Consider the following 19,050-nt stretch of genomic DNA (forward strand, 5'->3'; position numbering starts at 1 on the left):
GCCACGCCTCGCTGCCGTCTCGCCGCTCGCCGCCTTCAACCGCTCCGGCGACACTGCTCCGTTCTCCGCCCGACGCCGGCCACCGCGCGGCGCCTCGCCTCCGTCCGTCGCCGCCGGATCCACGACCCCGGCGACCCCATAAGCTCCGGCCACCGTCTTCCTCCTGTTCCGGCGAGCCTTCTCCGGTGAACCTCGTAAACCGCGCCGCCCGGATCTGGATCTGGAAGACTAGGTTAACCACGAAATATCTTCTAAGTCCTCAAATATTTACATTCTGAAGCTCTGTTCATTGCATCATAACTTCATGTGTGTTGTTCCATTTTGGGCGTGCAATATATCAAAATGTTCATCAGGATGTGTTCTTCATTTTGTTCCATTGCACCATGCTTGTTTGAGTCCATCTTGATGCCCTAATGACTGTTGCAAGAGTGCTATAAAATGTTAGTTCTTGTTTCTTAACAGATCTTGAGCATTTGTCATTTTTGCCATGATTATTGTGTGTTGCATATGAGCATGAGCTCTACATGTGTTTTGGGCTATGCCATGCCATTTTTACAGGGGTGTATGTCATGTATTTTTGTGATCAATGTGGTGACTAGCACAAGCATGCAAAGTAGCTCTCGTGATGTTGCTGATTTCAGGGACTTAGAATTTCACTAAGACTTTTCCCTGCTGTTATTTTTATGCCATGTATTCATGTTGCTACAGAGAGATCCATGCTTCTTTTGAGTATGTTCAGTAAGGATGATTTGGACATATGGTTATGCTCTATCCATCCATGTCCCTGTTTGCATTTATGGAGTGCCCTAGAATGACACAATCTTGCTCTACTTTTGCTACAAAATGTTCCTGGCAGATTGGTTACGTGTTAATCAATTTTGCCAAGATTATTGTAGTTGATCCATGCATGCTATCAAATTGTTATTACTTTTCTTGGCTTCATTATCATGTCTTATTGCTGGTAGTATGCTTAGTTTGTCACGCAATGCCTTGTGTTGAGTGCATCGAGCTTGCAAACTTGCCTTCATAATTCTGTTGATGCCATGTCCAGTTTTTTGCTAAGTCTGAATCTGTTAACGAAACTTGCTCTGTTTACATGGGTGCCATCATATTTTCTGTGCCCGTTTGGCTTATGGTTAGTAAGGGACTTTTGTTATATGCTTTGAGTAGATTCATGCCATGCCTTGTATAGCTAGGATCTGATCATGTAGCATGTTGTTATCTTGCTCTAAACATTGCTTCTTGATGTTAATTCCTGGCATGTTAGTATTTTCACTAAGTCTGTGAAGCTGATATCTTTTGCACTTTTTCCATGCTTGTTTGAACCTGTTATTGTGTGATTTAGCCATAGCTCAGTGTTCATATTTTGTCAAGCATCTTGAGTAGATCACTGCCATGTGCTTTGTTGCTATGTTGGAGTGCAGTAGCTTAGTTTCTTGTTGCATTTTAGATGGCATCGTGCCGTTAATCGCATAATTGTGCCATTATTGATTTGCTTGCCATTTGCAAACCGTGCATCCGATTCCGGTGATCTTTATATCGATTTCGACTGAAATCAACTCATCTTTCCAGCGATACTCTTGGTCTTCCAAGTTGAGGTGTGGTTCAATCTTTTCCTTCCGGAGCACGCATATGCATTGCATATCACATCCCACATATCATGTCATGTTTTGCATCATGTTGCTTGCGCATTGCATCGTGGTTGATTGTGGTTTCCTTTCCTTGTGTTCTTGCCTTGGGTAGAGCCAGGAGACGAGTTCATGATCGAGGAACCCGTTGAGTATGCTTACGAGGATCAAGCTTACGTCAACCCGGAGAACTTTGCAGGCAAGATGACCATACCCTCGAAATCACTTCTATCTTTGCTTGCTAGTTGCTCGCTCCTTTGCTATGTCACGATGCCTACCACTTGCTATTTCATGCCACCCATATTGCCATGACAAGCCTCTAACCCACCTTTCCTAGCAAACCGTTGTTTGGCTATGTTACCGCTTTTCTCAGGCCCTCTTATAGCGTTGCTAGTTGCAGGTGATGATGGGGTTTGTTCCTTGTTGGAACTTGATTATTGTTGGGATATCATCATTATATCTTGTTTACTTTAATGCATCTATATACTTGGTAAAGGGTGGAAGGCTCAGCCTTATGCCTGGTGTTTTGTTCCACTCTTGCCGCCCTAGTTTCCATCATACCGGTGTTATGTTCCTTGATTTTGCGTTCCGTACGCAGTTGGGTTATAATGGGAACCCCTTAACAGTTCGCCTTGAATAAAACTCCTCCAGCAAGGCCCAACCTTGGTTTTACCATTTGCCACCTAAGCCTTTTTCCCTTGGGTTCCGTGGACTCAAGGGTCATCTTTATTTTAACCCCCCCCCCGGGGGCCAGCGCTCCTCTGAGTGTTGGTCCGAAACGAGTAGACTGCAGGGCCACCTTGGGGCAACTTGAGGTTTGGTTTTACTCGTAGGATGTCTCATCCGGTGTGCCCTGAGAACGAGATACGTGCGGCTCCTATCGGGATTTGTCGGCACATCGGGCGGCTTTGCTAGTCTTGTTTTACCATTGTCTAAATGTCTTGTAACCGGGATTCCGAGTCTGATCGGGTCGTCCTGGGAGAAGGAATATCCTTCTTTAACCGTGAGAGCTTGTGATGGGCTAAGTTGGGAAACCCCTGCAGGGTTTTGAACTTTCGAAAGCCGTGTCCACGGTTATGGGCAGATGGGAATTTGTTAATATCCGGTTGTAGAAAACCTGAAACTTAACTTAATTAAAATGAATCAACCACGTGTGTAGCCGTGATGGTCTCTTTTCAGCGGAGTCCAGGAAGAGAACATGGTCTCGTGTTATGCTTGAACGTAAGTAGTTTCCGGATCACTTCTTGATAATTATAGCTTCTCGACCGTGCTTTGCTTCTCTTCTCGCTCTCATTTGCGTAAGTTAGCCACCATATATGCTAGTGCTTGCTGTAGATCCACCTCACTACCTTTTCCTACCCATAAGCTTAAATAGTCTTAATCGCGAGGGTGTGAGATTGCTGAGTCCCCGTGACTCACAGATTACTTCCAAAACCAGATGCAGGTGCCGATGATGCCAGTCCAGGGGATGCGATCGAACTCAAGTGGGAGTTCGACGAGGATTCAGGACGTTACTATGTTTCCTTTCCAGACGATCAGTAGTGGAGCCCAGTTGGGGCGATCGGGGACCTATGCATTTGTGGTTGTCTTTATTTTGGTTCCGTAGTCGGACCTTGATTGTATTCTGGATGATGTAATGTTATATTTATGTATTGTGTAAAGTGGCGATTGTAAGCCAGCTCTTTATCTCTTTCTTATTCAATACATGGGATGTGTAAGGATTACCCCTCTTGCGACATGCCTACTATGCGGCTCTGCCTCTAAGTCGTGCTCCGACACGTGGGAGATATAGCCGCATCATGGGTGTTACACCTGGGGAAGCTGTCAGTTTGCATACAGGTGTTCTAACTAAAACGTTTGCGATCAAGAGCTGCACAAATCCTGCTAGTCACATTTTCCATTGACTTCCTGGGGAAGTTGTCGGTTTGCATACAGGTGTTCTAACTAAAACGTTTGCAATGAGTGTTTTATATTTAAAAACCATATTAAACTGCGGCTTGGGCGCCATTAATGGAGAGGATGCGAGCAAGGCGGGCGGCCATGGAAGACATCTATAGAACATCTTTATAATCACCCAGTTACGTTGTGACGTTTGATAGCACACAAAGTGTTCCTCCGGTATTCGTGAGTTGCATAATCTCATAGTCAGAGGAACATCTATAAGTCATGAAGAAAGCAATAGCAATAAAACTAAACGATCATTATGCTAAGCTAACGAATGGGTCTTGTCCATCACATCATTCTCCTAATGTGTGATCCCGTTCATCAAATGACAACACATGTTTATGGCCAGGAAACTTAACCATCTCTGATTAACGAGCTAGTCAAGTAGAGGCATACTAGGGACACTTTGTTTGTCTATGTATTCACACATCTATCAAGTTTCTAGTTAATACAATTCTAGCATGAATAATAAACATTTATCATGATATAAGGAAATATAACTAACATCTTTATTATTGCCTCTAGGGCATATTTCCTTCAGTCTCCCACCTGCACTAGAGTCAATAATCTAGTTCACATCGCCATGTGATTTAACACCGATAGTTTACATCGTCATGTGATTTAACACTCTATAGTTCACATCACCATGTGATCAATACCCAAAGGGTTTAATAGAGTCAATAATCTAGTTCACATCGCCATGTGATTAACACCCAAAGAGTACTAAGGTGTGATCATGTCTTGCTTGTGAGAGAAGTTTAGTCAACGGGTCTGCCACATTCAGATATGTATGTATTTTGCAAATTTCTATGTCTACAATGCTCTTCACGGAGCTACTCTAGCTAATTGCTCCCACTTTCAATATGTATCTGGATTGATATTTAGAGTCATCCGGATCAGTGTCAAATCTTGCATTGACGTAACCCTTTACGACGAATTTTTTGTCACTTCCATAACCGAGAAACATATCCTTATTCCACTAAGGATAATTTTGACCGTTGTATAGTGATCCACTCCTGGATCACTATTGTACCCTCTTGCCAAACTCATGGTGAGGTACACAATAGGTCTGGTACACAACATAGCATACTTTATAGAACCTATGACTGAGGCATAGGGAATGACTTTTCATTCTCTTTCTATTTTCTTCCGTGGTCGAGTTTTGAGTCTTTACTCAACTTCACACCTTGCAACACATGCAAGAACTCCTTATTTGACTGTTCCATTTTGAATTACTTCAAAATCTTGTCAAGGTATGTACTCATTGGAAAAACTTATCAAGCGTCTTGATCTATCTCTATAGATCTTGATGCTCAATATGTAAGCAGCTTCACCGAGGTCTTTCTTTGAAAAAACTCCTTTCAAACACTCCTATATGCTTTCCAAAAAATTCTACATCATTTCCGATCAACAATATGTCATTCACATATACTTATCAGAAAGGTTGTAGTGCTCCCACTCACTTTCTTGTAAATACAGGCTTCGCCGCAAGTCTGTATAAAATTATATGCTTTGATCAACTTATCAAAGCGTATATTCCAACTTCGAGATGCTTGCACCAGTTCCATAGATGGATCGCTGGAGCTTGCACACTTTGTTAGCACCTTTAGGATTGACAAAACCTTAGGTTGCATCATATACAACCCTTCTTTAATAAATCCATTAAGGAATGCAATATTGACATCCACTTGCCAGATTTCATAAAATGTGGCAATTGCTAACATGATTCGGACAGACTTAAGCATCGCTATGAGTGAGAAAATCTCATCGTAGTCAACACCTTGAACTTGTCAAAAACATTTTGCGACAATTCGAGCTTTGTAGATAGTAACACTTCCATCATTGTTCGTCTTCCTCTTGAAGATCCATTTATTCTCAATGGCTTGCTGATCGTCGGGAAAGTCCACCAAAGTCCATACTTTTTCTCATACATGGATCCTATGTCAGATTTCATGGCCTCAAGTCATTTTGCGGAATCTAGGCTCATCATCGCTTCCTCATAGTTCATAGGTTCGTCATGGTCTAGTAACATGACTTCTAGAATAGGATTACCGTACCACTCTGGTGCAGACCATACTCTGGTTGACCTACAAGGTTCGGTAGTAACTTGATCTGAAGTTTCATGATCATCATCATTAACTTCCTCACTAATTGGTGTAGGAATAATTGAACTGATTTCTGTGATGAACTACTTTCTAATTCGGGAGAAGGTACAATTACCTCATCAAGTTCTACTTTCCTCCCACTCACTTCTTTCAAGAGAAACTCCTTCTCTAGAAAGGATCCACTCTTAGCAACAAAGATCTTGCCTTTGGATCAGTGATAGAAAGTATACCCAACAGTTTCTTTTGGGTATCCTATGAAGACGCACTTCTCCGATTTGGGTTGGAGCTTATCAGGCTGAAGCTTTTTCACATAAGCATCGCAACCCCAAACTTTAAGAAACGACAACTTAGGTTTATTGCTAAACAATAGTTCATACGGTGTCGTCTCAATGGATTAGACGGTGCCCTATTTAACATGAATGCAGCTGTGTCTAATGCATAACCCCAAAATGATAGTGGTAAATCAGTAAGAGACATCATAGATCGCACCATATCTAATAAAGTACGGTTACGACGTTTGGACACACCATTAACCTATGGTGTTCCAGCTGGCGTGAGTTGCGAAACTATTCCACATTGCTTCAAATGAAGGCCAAACTTGTAACTCAAATATTTGCTTCCGCGAGCACATCGTACAAACTTCATTTTCTTGTTACGATGATTCTCCACTTCACTCTGAAATTCTTTGAACTTTTTCAAATGTTTCAGACATGTGTTTCATTAAGTAGATATACCCATATCTGCTCAAATCATCTGTGAAGGTTAGAAAATAACGATACCCGCCGCAAGCCTCAACACTCATCGGACTGCATACATCGGTATGTATTATTTCCAGTAAGTCAGTGGCTCGCTCCATTGTTCCGGAGAACGGAGTCTTAGTCATCTTGCCCATGAGGCATGGTTCGCAAGCACCAAATGATTCATAATCAAGTGATTCCAAAAGTCCATCCACATGGAGTTTCTTCATGCGCTTTACACCAATATGACCTAAACGGCAGTGCCATAAGTATTTTGCACTATCATCATCAACTTTGCATCTTTTGGCATCAATATTATGAATATGTGTATCACTATGATCGAGATTCAATAAACCATTTATATTAAGTGTATGACCATAGAATGTTTTATTCATCTAAATAGAACAACAATTATTCTTTGACTTAAATGAATAACTATATTGCAATAAACATGATCCAATCATATTCATGCTCAATGCAAACACCAAATAACATTTATTTTAGGTTCAACACTAATCCCAAAGGTAAAAGGAGTGTGCGATGGTGATGTTATCAACCTTGGAGTCATTTCCAACACACATCGTCACCTTGCCCTTAACTAGTCTATGTTCATTTTGCAGCTCCTGTTTCGAGTTACTAATCTTAGCAATTGAACCGGTATCAAATACCCTTGGGTTACTATGAACACTAGTAAAGTACACATCAATAACATGTATATCAAATATACTTTTGTTCACTTTGCCATCCTTCTTATCCGCCAAGTATTTGGGGTAGTTCCGCTTCCAGTGACCATTCCCTTTGCAGTAGAAGCACTCAGTTTTAGGCTTAGGTCTAGCTTTGGGCTTCTTCACGGGAGTGCCATTCTTCTTGAAGTTCCCTTTCTTTCCTTTGCCCGTTTTCTTGAAATTAGTGGTCCTATTAACCATCCACACTTGATGTTCTTTCTTGATTTCTACCTTCGCTGATTTCAGCATCACGAAGAGCTTGGGAATCGTTTTCGTCATCTCTTGCATATTATAGTTCATCACGAAGTTCTAGTAACTTGGTGATAATGACTAGAGAACTCTGTCAATCACTATCTTATCTAGAAGATTAACACCCACTTGATTCAAGTGGTTGTAGTACCCAGATATTCTAAGCACATGCTCACTAGCTGAGCTATTCTCCTCCATCTTGTAGGCAAAGTACTTTGTCAGAGGTCTTATACCTCTTGACACGGGCATGAGTCTGAAATACCAATTTCAGCTCTTGGAACATCTCATATGCTCTGTGGCATTCAAAACATTTTTGAAATCCTGGTTCTAAGCCGTAAAGTGATAACCCACAAGTATAGGGGATCGCAACAGTTTTCGAGGGTAGAGTATTGAACCCAAATTTATTAATTCGACACATGGCGAGCCAAAGAATATTCTCAAGTATTAGCAGTTGAGTTGTCAATTCAACCACACATGGAAGACTTAATATCTGCATCAAAGTATTTAGTAGCAAACAAGAATGAAAGTAACGGTAACGGTGGCAAAAGTAATAGTAGTGGTTTTTGTAGTAATCGTAACAGTGGCAACGGAAAAGTAACTAAGCAAAGATCAATATGTGAAAAGCTCGTAGGCAATGGATCAGTGATGGATAATTATGTCGAATGCGATTCCTCATGCAACAGTTATAACATAGGGTGACACAGAACTAGCTCCAGTTCATCAATATAATGTAGGCATATATTCCGAATATAGTCATATGTGCTTATGGAAAAGAACTTGCATGACATTTTTTGTCCTACCCTCCCATGGCAGCGGGGTCCTATTGGAAACTAAGGGATATTAAGGCCTCCTTTTAATAGAGTACCGGACCAAAGCATTAACACTTAGTGAATACATGAACTCCTCAAACTACGGTCATCACCGGGAGTGGTCCCGATAATTGTCACTTCGGGGTTACCGGAGCATAACACATAGTAGGTGACTATTGACTTGCAAGATAGGATCAAGAACTCACATATATTCATGAAAACATAATAGGTTCAGATCTGAAATCATGGCACTCGGGCCCTAGTGACAAGCATTAAGCATAGCAAAGTCATAACAACATCAATCTTAGAACATAATGGATACTAGGGATCAAACCCTAACAAAACTAACTCGATTACATGATAAATCTCGTCCAACCCATCACCGTCCAGCAAGCCTACGATGAGATTACTCACACATGGCGGTCAGCATCATGAAATTGGTGATGGAGGAAGGTTGATGATGATGATGGCGACGGATTCCCCTCTCTGGAGCCCCGAACGGACTCCAGATCAGCCCTCCTGATGAAGATTAGGTCTTGGCGGCGACTTTGTATCGTAAAACGCGATGAATCCTTCTCTCTGATTTTTCCTCGAATGTGAATATATAGAGTTCGAGTTGACGTCAGTGGAGCCTCAGGGGGCCCACAAGGCAGGGGCGCGCCCCAGGGGTGCGCCCTGCACCTTCGTGGACAAGGTGTGGACCCCCTTACGCTGATTCTTTCGCCAATATTTTTTATAAATTCCAAAACGTGTCTCCATAAATTTTCAGGTCATTCTGAGAACTTTTATTTCTGCACAAAAATAACACCATGGCAATTCTACTGAAAACAGCGTCAGTCCGGGTTAGTTCCATTCAAATCATGCAAGTTAGAGTCCAAAACAAGGTCAAAAGTGTTTGGAAAAGTAGATACGTTGGAGACGTATCAACTCCCCCAAGCTTAAACCTTTGCTTGTCCTCAAGCAATTCAGTTGACAAACTGAAAGTGATAAAGAAAAACTTTTACAAACTCTGTTTGATCTTTTTTTTGCAAATATGTAAAGCCAGCATTCAAGTTTTCAGCAAAGTTTATGAACTAATCGTATTCACAATAACATTTAGGTCTCATGTTTACTCATATCAATGGCATAATCAACTTGCGAGCAATAATAATAAATCTCAGATGACAACACTTTCTCAAACCAATCATAATATGATATAACAAGATGGTATCTCGCTAGCCCTTTCTGAGACCGTGAAACATAAATGCAGAGCACCCCTGAAGATCAAGGACTGACTAGACATTGTAATTCATGGTAAAAGAGATCCAGTCATACTCAATGTAAATTAATAGCAATGCTACACACATTATAGGCGGTTCCCAAACAGAGATAAATAACATTTTGAGTGGCATACTTTCATTGTCAACATAACAACCAAGAGATCTCGATATCTTCCATGCTACACACATTATAGGCGGTTCCCAAACAAAATGGTAAAGTTTATACTCCCCCACCACCAACAAACATCAATCCATGGCTTGTCCGAAACAACGGGTGCCTCCAACTAACAACAATCCTGGGGGAGTTTTGTTTGCAATTATTTTGATATGAGCATGGGACTGGGCATCCCGGTTACCAACCATTTTCTCGTGAATGATGAGCGGAGTCCACTCATCTTGAGAATAACCCACCTAGCATGGAATACATAGACAGCCCTAGTTGATACGTGAGCTATTCGAGCATACAAAACGGAATTTCGTTTGAAGGTTTAGAGTTTGGCACATACTAATTTACTTGGAACAACAGGTAGATACCGCATATAGGAAGCTATGGTGGACTCATATGGAATAACTTTGGGGTTTATGGAAGTGGATGCACAAGCAGTATTCCCGCTTAGTATAAGTGAAGGCTAGAAAGAGACTGGGAAGCAACCAACTAGAGAGCGCATGAGTAGGATATAAATCACCATGAACATAAATATCGTGGAGGCTATGTTGATTTTCTTTCAACTACATGCGTGAACATGTGCCAAGTCAAGCCACTCAAATTGTTCAGAGGAGGATACCACCCTATAATACCACATCACAACCATTTTAATAGCACGTTGGCATGCAAGGTAAGCCATTATAAACTCCTAGCAAATTAAACATGGCATGAGCAACTATAATCTCGAATTGTCATTGCAAACATGTTTCATTCATAATAGGTTGAATCGGGAATGATGAACTAATCATATTTACAAAAAACAAGATAGATCGAGTTCATACCAGCTTCTCTCATCTCAATCAGCCCATCATATATCATCATTATTGCCTTTCACTCGCACGACCGAACGGTGTGGATAATAATAATAGTGCATGTGCATTGGACTAAGCTGGAATCTGCGAGCATTTAATACAAGGGAGAAGACAAGGTAAAATGGGTTCTTGGTTAAATCAACAATAATGCATATAATAACCACTCAACACTTTCATCATGGTCTTCTCCTCTCGACCCCCAAAGAACAAGAAAATAAATAAAACTATTTACACGAGAAAGCTCCCAACAAGTAAAAGAAGAACGAGATATCTTTTTGGGTTTTCTTTTAATTACTACTACTGCAAGCATGGAAAATAAACTAGCTACAACTAAATTTTTTGTTTTAAACACACAAGAAGAATGCTAGAAAATAAAATGAACTAGCATGGATAGTACAATGAAAAGGTATGAGCACCGACAACTGGAATGAGTGTCTGAACATGAATGTAATGTCGGTGAGAAATACGTACTCCCCCAAGCTTAGGATTTTGGCCTAAGTTGGTCTATGGCCACTGCTGGCCTGGTGCATATCCAAAGTCATAGCTGGGGTTGTACTGAGATGCGGCAACTACTGCCTGAAGAGCTGCAGCTTGGAGGCGAGTTGCCTCCGTCCTCCTCTCGTACTCATTTGCCTCCTCCCTGGTTATAACATATCTCCTTTTTGCCTGAAAGTTAAAGAAAGTAGGAGCAGGGAGAGCAACATGGACAGTACGTTGTCTGTCAAAGATTAGTCGGTACTGGAGGAACTGTTCATTCCTCTCAACAAAATGATGGCGAACCATAACATTATAATCTAGATAAGCAGGAAGCAATTCCATATCATTTGCATGTATGGGCACATCAAGATAATTAGCTACACGAGTTGCATAAATTCCACCAAACAAATCTCCACTTATACCGTTAAGATGCAGCCTTCGTGCAACAATGGCCCCCAAGTTATATTGTTTATCACCTAATACTGCACTCTTGAGGACACTAAGATCTGGAACGCACATGTGACAAGCCTCATCTTTACCGTTAATGCATCTACCAATGAAGAGAGCAAAATAATGTATGGAAGGGAAATGAATGCTTCCTATGGTAGCTTGTGTGATTTCCCTAAATTCCCCCATAGTGATACTAGCCAGAAAGTCTTTATATTCAAATTTGCGAGGTTCACTAACATTGCCCCAGTGCTGGAGTTTACAAGCAGTATTAAAATCCTCTAGGTCCATGGTATATGATTTATCATAAAGATAAAATAAAATAGTGTGAGAATTGCGCTAGGATGTAAATTTAAACCTCCTCACAAAGGAATCGGTTAGGTAGCGGTACTGTCGGCACTTATCTGACACGAAGTCCTCAAGATCAGCATTGCGCACATATGCATCAAATTCATCCTTGATACCTGCTTGGACCATAAACTCCTCTGATGGCCATTCACAAGGCCGCACTTGGGCTTCCCTCGGTGGTTCATCGTCCAGCTCACGTATCGCGAGCCTCGGTCCTTGCTTCCTTGAGGAACCACCTTGGTACATTTTCCTAAACATTTTTATTCTTCTGAAATTTTTAGTGACTCAAAATAAAAGTGAACCAAACTCAACAAGATTGATAGCAACTACTGCAACAAGTGCCTAGAGGCCATATCATGCATTAAAACTACTTTGGACCATATAAATTTGACATGCAAGCTCAAGAACATGGTCACCTAAGTAGCAAAAATTTGCAATAAATAAAGCACTAGAACAAAAACTAATTGGACCATTGGAGGAGTCACAAGCCGAAGAACAATCTCCCCAAATAGTTTTGTCAATGGAGCTTTGAGCAAGGAGATCGAAAATGGCAGCAAGATGAGCTAGAACACGGGTTTGAGCTACGGGGTGATTTTTTCTGGAGGAAGACGAAGTGTGTGGGTGCTGGAATAAGTGGAGGGGGTCCACGTGGGGCCCACGAGGCAGGGGGCGCCCCCTGGACCCTCGTGGCCAGATGGTCGGTCCCCCTACTGTGTTCTCAGTGCCAATAATTCTAAAATATTCTACAAAAATGCATATATCGTTTTCAGGGCATTTGGAGAACTTTTATTTTCGGGGTATTTTTTATTGCAAGGATAATTCAAAAAAACTGACAGAAATTATTATTTTTGCTTTATTTAATCCAAATAACAGAAAGTAAAAGGAGGGTACAAAGAATTGTTCTTTCTAACTTCATCCATCTCATGCTCATCAAAAGGAATCCACTAACAAGGTTGATCAAGTCTTGTTAACAAACTCTTTTCGAATAACATGAAACCGGAGAATTTTTGAATAACACTAGGTTACCTCAGCGGGGATATGCACGTCCCCAACAATAAGAATATCATATTTCTTCTTGACAGTAGGAAGGAGGAATTCAAAACCTCCAATAGTAATCATTGAAATGTTTCCAATAGAATTGATACTATGGACTTGAGGTTGTTTCCTCGGAAAGTATACCGTATGCTCATTACCATTAACATGAAAAGTGACATTACCTTTATTGCAATCAATAACAGCCCCTGCAGTATTCAAAAAAGGTCTACCAAGGATAATAGACATACTATCGTCCTCAGGAATATCAAGAGTAGCAAAGTCCATTAAAATAGTAACGTTTGCAACCACAACAGGCACATCCTCACAAATACCGACAGGTATAACAGTTGATTTATCGGTCATTTGCAAAGATATTTCAGTACGTGTCAACTTATGCAAATCAAGTCTACGATAGAGAGAGAGAGGCATAACACTAACACCAGCTCCAAGATCACATAAAGCAGTTTTAACATAGTTTCTTTTAATGGAGCATGGTATAGTTGGTACTCCTGGATCTCCTAGTTTCTTAGGTATTCCACCTTTAAAAGTATAATTGAAAAGCATAGTGGAAATTTCAGCTTCCGGTATCTTTCTTTTATTTGTAACAATATCTTTCATATACTTAGTATAAGGATTCATTTTAAGCATATCAGTCAAACGCATACGCAAAAAGATAGGTCTAATAATTTCAGCAAAGCGCTCAAAATCCTCATCATCCTTTTTCTTGGATGGTTTAGGAGGAAAAGGCATAGGTTTCTAAACCCATGGTTCTCTTTCTTTGCCATGCTTCCTAGCAACGAAGTCTCTCTTATCATAACATTGATTCTTTGATTGTGGGTTATCAACATCAAAAACAGGTTCAATCTCTACATCATTGTTATTGCTAGGTTGATCATCATCATGAACATCATCATTAACATTATCACTAGGTTCATGTTCATTACCAGATTGTGTTTCAGCATCAGAAATAGAAATATCATTGGGATTCTCAGGTGTGTCAACAATAGGTTCACTAGAAGCATGCAAAGTCCTATCATTTTTCTTTTTCTTCTTCTTAGAAGGACTAGGTGCATCAACATTAGTTCTCTGAGAATCTTTCTCGACTCTCTTAGGGTGGCCCTCAGGATACAAAGGTTCCCGAGTCATTTTACCCCCTCTAGTCACAACTCTAACAGCATTATCATTTTTCTTATTATTTAATTCATTGAGCAAATCATCTTATGCTTTAAGAACTTGTTCTATTTGAGTGGTAACCATAGAAGCATGTTTACTAATAAGTTTAAGGTCGCCTTTAACTCTAGACATATAATCACTCAAGTGTTCAATCATATAAGCATTACGTTTCAATTGTCTAACAACATAAGCATTTAAGTTTTCTTGTTCAACAATAAAATTACCAAACTCATCCAAGCATTGGCTAGCAGACTTATAACGAGGAATATCACCTTCATCAAATCTATAGAGAGAATTTACCTTTACTACCTGTCGTGGAATTATCACAGCAGATGTCCTAGTGAAAGGACTTAGTCGTGGAGCCATCGCAACTAGGAAGCTTAAAGGGGTTAATCAGGACAAAGGACACGAGAGGTTTATACTAGTTCAGCCCCTTGCGGTGAAGGTAAAGCCTAGTCTAGTTGATGTGGTATTGCTAGGTTTCGATGACCAAGGAGCGAATACGCATGCTTGGCTCTTGATCTGTTGTTTCCTGCCCTAAGCCGCCGCCGGGTCGTCCCCTTATATACATGGGTTGACGCCCTGCGGCCTACAGAGTCCTGGCCGGCTCATACAACGTGTCCGGCTTGGTGACAACTCTTACATGCCTTACTTTACAAGTCTTATTCATACATGGCGGTTTATACTTACGGGCCTTAATCCACCTCTAGGCTTGGACCTATTATAAGCTTTATCGTAAACCGTCACCCTGTATACTCTTCAGGCTTCACTTAAGTAACCCGCCATTGTGGTTGACCCGGCCCCTCTTGGGCGGGTCATATCTGGTAGTCATATCCCCAACATTAGGCCCCAGGTTGATTTGAACTTTGTTCATGTCAATCTTCAACACTTAGAAAAAATCCATCTACCACTACTGTGAAAACCTTGTAACCCGCCATGACGTCACCTCCAGAATTTTTGGAATCCCGCCACGACGTCATCTCAACGGATCTTTATCTTAATGTCTTTCCGAAAATCGAGCGTCCATCTAGGTGGATAACTTTCATTTGCCTTCCTCGTTTTTCGTGCATGCCTATTCACCTATCTCCTTATAAATAGGCACGGCTGGTCTTCCTCATTCTTCTTCTTCCTTCTCTCGCCACCCCTCTGTTGCTCGAGCTCCGCCGCCGCCGCAGCGCTAACCGTCGTCCTCAACCTTGGCCGATGCATCAACCTGAGCTTGTCCCAAGAACGGCGGCGATCCTCCATAGCAGAGTTGCATCCGTAAGCTTTTGCTTTTATGCACCGTAGATCCGCATTAGGGTTTGCAAGTTCCTCTATGTTCTTCGCTGTTCATCACAGATTCTTCGTAGTTTCTCCACCGCATCCTCTTTTGATCTAAAATAAGTGTAGAACTCATGTGGTAGCTGTTTCGCATCCATTTTAGATGCTAGTAGATCCCCTTTTCTTGCGCAAAGGCCTCCTTAGGACTGATGAACTCCTCTGCACTAGTTTTTTAGGTCTAGATTTATTTTCTTTTTTTTGAACAATCTTGATCCAAAATATTAGCAGCAGCCTGTGAAACTTGTTTATCTCAGTACTTAGCCAATTTTTTGTCGTTGGCCTCTTTTGAATATCTTTAGTCATGGCGGCTTATCATGCTGGCTCATTTTTCCTTCATATATCATTAGCCCTTATTTAAGCAGCCATTAAGCATATGTATTGAAAACTTTAACCTGTGATTCCACCATTTAATTTAAGTCGGCAAATTACTTCCTTTTTAGCTTGTCTTCTCACCATGCCGCCAAAGACGATGATAGTTTGCAATTGGGTCCCTTCCACAGTCACTGACGCCACTCTGAAGGATTTCATTACCATTGGATATTTATAGGAGAAGAACATTATGTCTTACCATGCTCCTAACCTGGCCGAAGAAAGACCTCAGCCCAAGGACAGTGAAGTCATCGGCTTTACTAATCATATGAACCGGGGTTTTTCACCGCCCGGCTCAAAATTCTTCAGAGATGTTCTACACTTTTTCAAGCTTCATCCACAAGATCTTGGACCCAATTCCATATCAAATATCTTCAATTTCCAGGATCTCTACGAGGTTTACCTTCAAGAAGAACCTAATGTTGAACTCTTCAGAGAGTATTTTCATTTGAACCGCCAGTATGAAAACACCAACGGCCCCAGCTTGGAACTTGGTGGAATTTCGATTCAGCGCCGACAGGGTGTTGTCTTTCCCTTAGTAGTCTTACCAAGCCATCCCAAGGATTGGAGCCAAACTTGGTTTTATTGCAAAGACACGTCGCCAGCGGACGAAAAACCAATGTCGGGTTATCGCGCGGAGCGCCTTGACGCTAAGTTTTTACTCCCTGAAAAGCTTACTGCCGCTGAACATAAGAAGCTCATCCCAACCATCAAAAGGATTCAAGCCTTGTTGGGAAATGGCTTAACTGGAGTTGATTTGATCCATTGTTGGATCGCATGGCGGGTCATCCCTCTAAGCCGCCGCTCTGACTTGATGTATAACTATGCCAGAGGACCAGATGACCCTCTGCATCATAGTTCTCTATAACTGACTGAGGAGGCCATTGTTGAAATGTCAACCACCCTCGTAAACAATAAATACAAGGACTACAGTAAAGTTGGATTGAATCCTTTCTGCAAACTTAACCCGACACCAGAGGTAAATCTCCTTGACCTCCTTTTTCCTTCAGTAGTTAAGTACTTGCATGACATTTAACCTGTTATTTTCCTAAAGGCCAAATCTGACTTTTGGAAGGCCAAATATAACCATGAAGATGCCAAGAAGGCTAGAGCCGCCGCCATAGCTGCCAAGAAGACAACCCGAAAATCCAAGAAGAAAAGAATTGCTTCTGATATGTTCAAGTTGGATGATGTTTCTAAGTCGGAGGTAGCCCTTGAATCTCTTGGCCTCCTTTTTAACAACCTTATTGACACTGACTATTGCCAGGATGACACGGGGGCCAGCCAGGCAGTAGAAGAAGAGGTAACTATTTCCTCCGACTCAGCCCCTTTGCCAAGACAGAAACCTCGACTGGTAACCCGGAAAGTAAGGTTTTCACACCCTTTGGCTTATTTGGATCCTCATTTTCTTTTGAAAAGACAGCAACATGAGAGCCGCCGTCAGGCCCGGACCAGTGACGACAATGAACTACCTTCCGGCTTACCAAAAACTCCTCGGAAACGCCAGAATGAGGTTTCTTTCACCTTTGACTTTTGCTTTTGTCAATGAATCTACTTCCTTGCTCTTTTAAACTATGATTTCACTTTTGTAGGAGGTCTCTCGATCTTCTGGTGATTCCTCTCAAACTCAATTTCCGGCTTTCAAGACTGCCCCTGGGTAAGGATAATTATCCTTCTTCTGCATCTTTATGTCCGTATAATTATACTGACTCATCAACTTCCTCTTAGTGGTCAAGCAAAACCCAAGAAAGCCAAGGTGATCAAGCCGACTGAAAACCTGGAAACCGCTGAACCGGCACTGCCAACTCCTGCCTCGGGACAACCTAAAGCACCAGAAGACCCTGCTGTCCATGTTCGAATAGATCCTCCTGAGCCGTCTGTTGACCCATCTACTGTTGAACCGTCAAGCTCAGCTAACCTCCCGGCGACTTACGACAGTGACGTTTTAATCACTGGTAGTAGGTTTGTTGAACTGGGCAATCCAACGGTACTAGCCTGTGATGCCCCCAATTTGACCGTACACTAATCATACACGCAATCATGTACGATCAAGATCAGGGACTCATGGGAAGATATCACAACACAACTCTACAAATAAAATAAGTCATACAAGCATCATATTACAAGCCAGGGGCCTCGAAGGCTCAAATACAGGAGCTCGATCATAGACGAGTCAGCGGAAGCAACAATATTTGAGTACAGAAATAAGTAAAAAAAATTGCCTTAAGAAGGCTAGCACAAACTGGGATACATATCGAAAGAGGCGCGGGCCTCCTGCCTGGGATCCTCCTAAACTACTCCTAGTCATCGTCAGCGGGCTGCACGTAGTAGTAGGCACCTCCAGTGTAGTAGGGGTTGTCGTCGACGGTGGCGTCTGGCTCCTGGACTCCATCGTCTGGTCGCGGCAATCGGTTATAGAAAGGGGGAAAGGGGGAGCAAAGCAACCGTGAGTACTCATCCGAAGTACTCGCAAGCAACGAGCTACACTACATATGTATGCATTGGTATCAAATGGAATAAGGGTATCATATGTGGACTGAACTACAGAATGCCGGAATAAGAGGGGGATAGCTAGTCCTATCGAAGACTACGCTTCTGGCAGCCTCCATCTTGCAGCATGTAGAAGAGAGTAGATGGTAAGTTCACCAAGTATCATCGCATAGCATAATCCTAACCGATGATCTTCCCCTCGTCGCCCTGTGAGAGAGCGATCACCAGGTGTATCTAGCACTTGGAAGGGTGTGTTTTATTAAGTATCCGGTTCTAGTTGTCATAAGGTCAAGGTACAACTCCAAGTCGTCTTGTTACCGAAGATCATGGCTATTCAAATAGTTTAACTTCCCTGCAGGGGTGCACCACATTTCCCAACACACTCGATCCCCTTTGTCCGGACACACTTATCTGGGTCATGCCCGGCCTCGGAAGATCAACATGTTGCAGCCCTACCTAGGCACAACAGAGAGGTCAGCACGCCGGTCTAAATCCTATGCGCGCAGGGGTCTGGGCCCATCGCCCATTGCACACCTGCATGTTGCATGGGCGGCCGGAGAGCAGACCTAGCAACCTCCATTACAAAGGAAGTTGCGTTACGCGGTCCAACCCGGCGCGCGCCGCTCAGTCGCTGACGTCACGAAGGCTTCGGCTGATACCATGACATCGAGTGCCCATAATTGTTCCCGCGTAGTTGGTTAGTGCGTATAGGCCAGTAGCCAGACTCAGATCAAATACCAAGATCTCGTTAAGCGTGTTATCTTGAAGTAACCGCGAACGCCGACTAGGGCCAGGCCCACCTCTCACCTAGGTGGTCTCCGCCTGCCCTATCGCTCCGCCTCAAAGTAACAGGCGGGAGCCGTCGGGAACCTAGGCCCACCACTACCTGGGTGGAACCACCTGCCCCTTTAGCCC

This window comes from Triticum aestivum, chromosome 1A (genome assembly GCF_018294505.1).
Source record: "Triticum aestivum cultivar Chinese Spring chromosome 1A, IWGSC CS RefSeq v2.1, whole genome shotgun sequence".
NCBI classification, from domain to species: Eukaryota; Viridiplantae; Streptophyta; class Magnoliopsida; order Poales; family Poaceae; genus Triticum; species Triticum aestivum.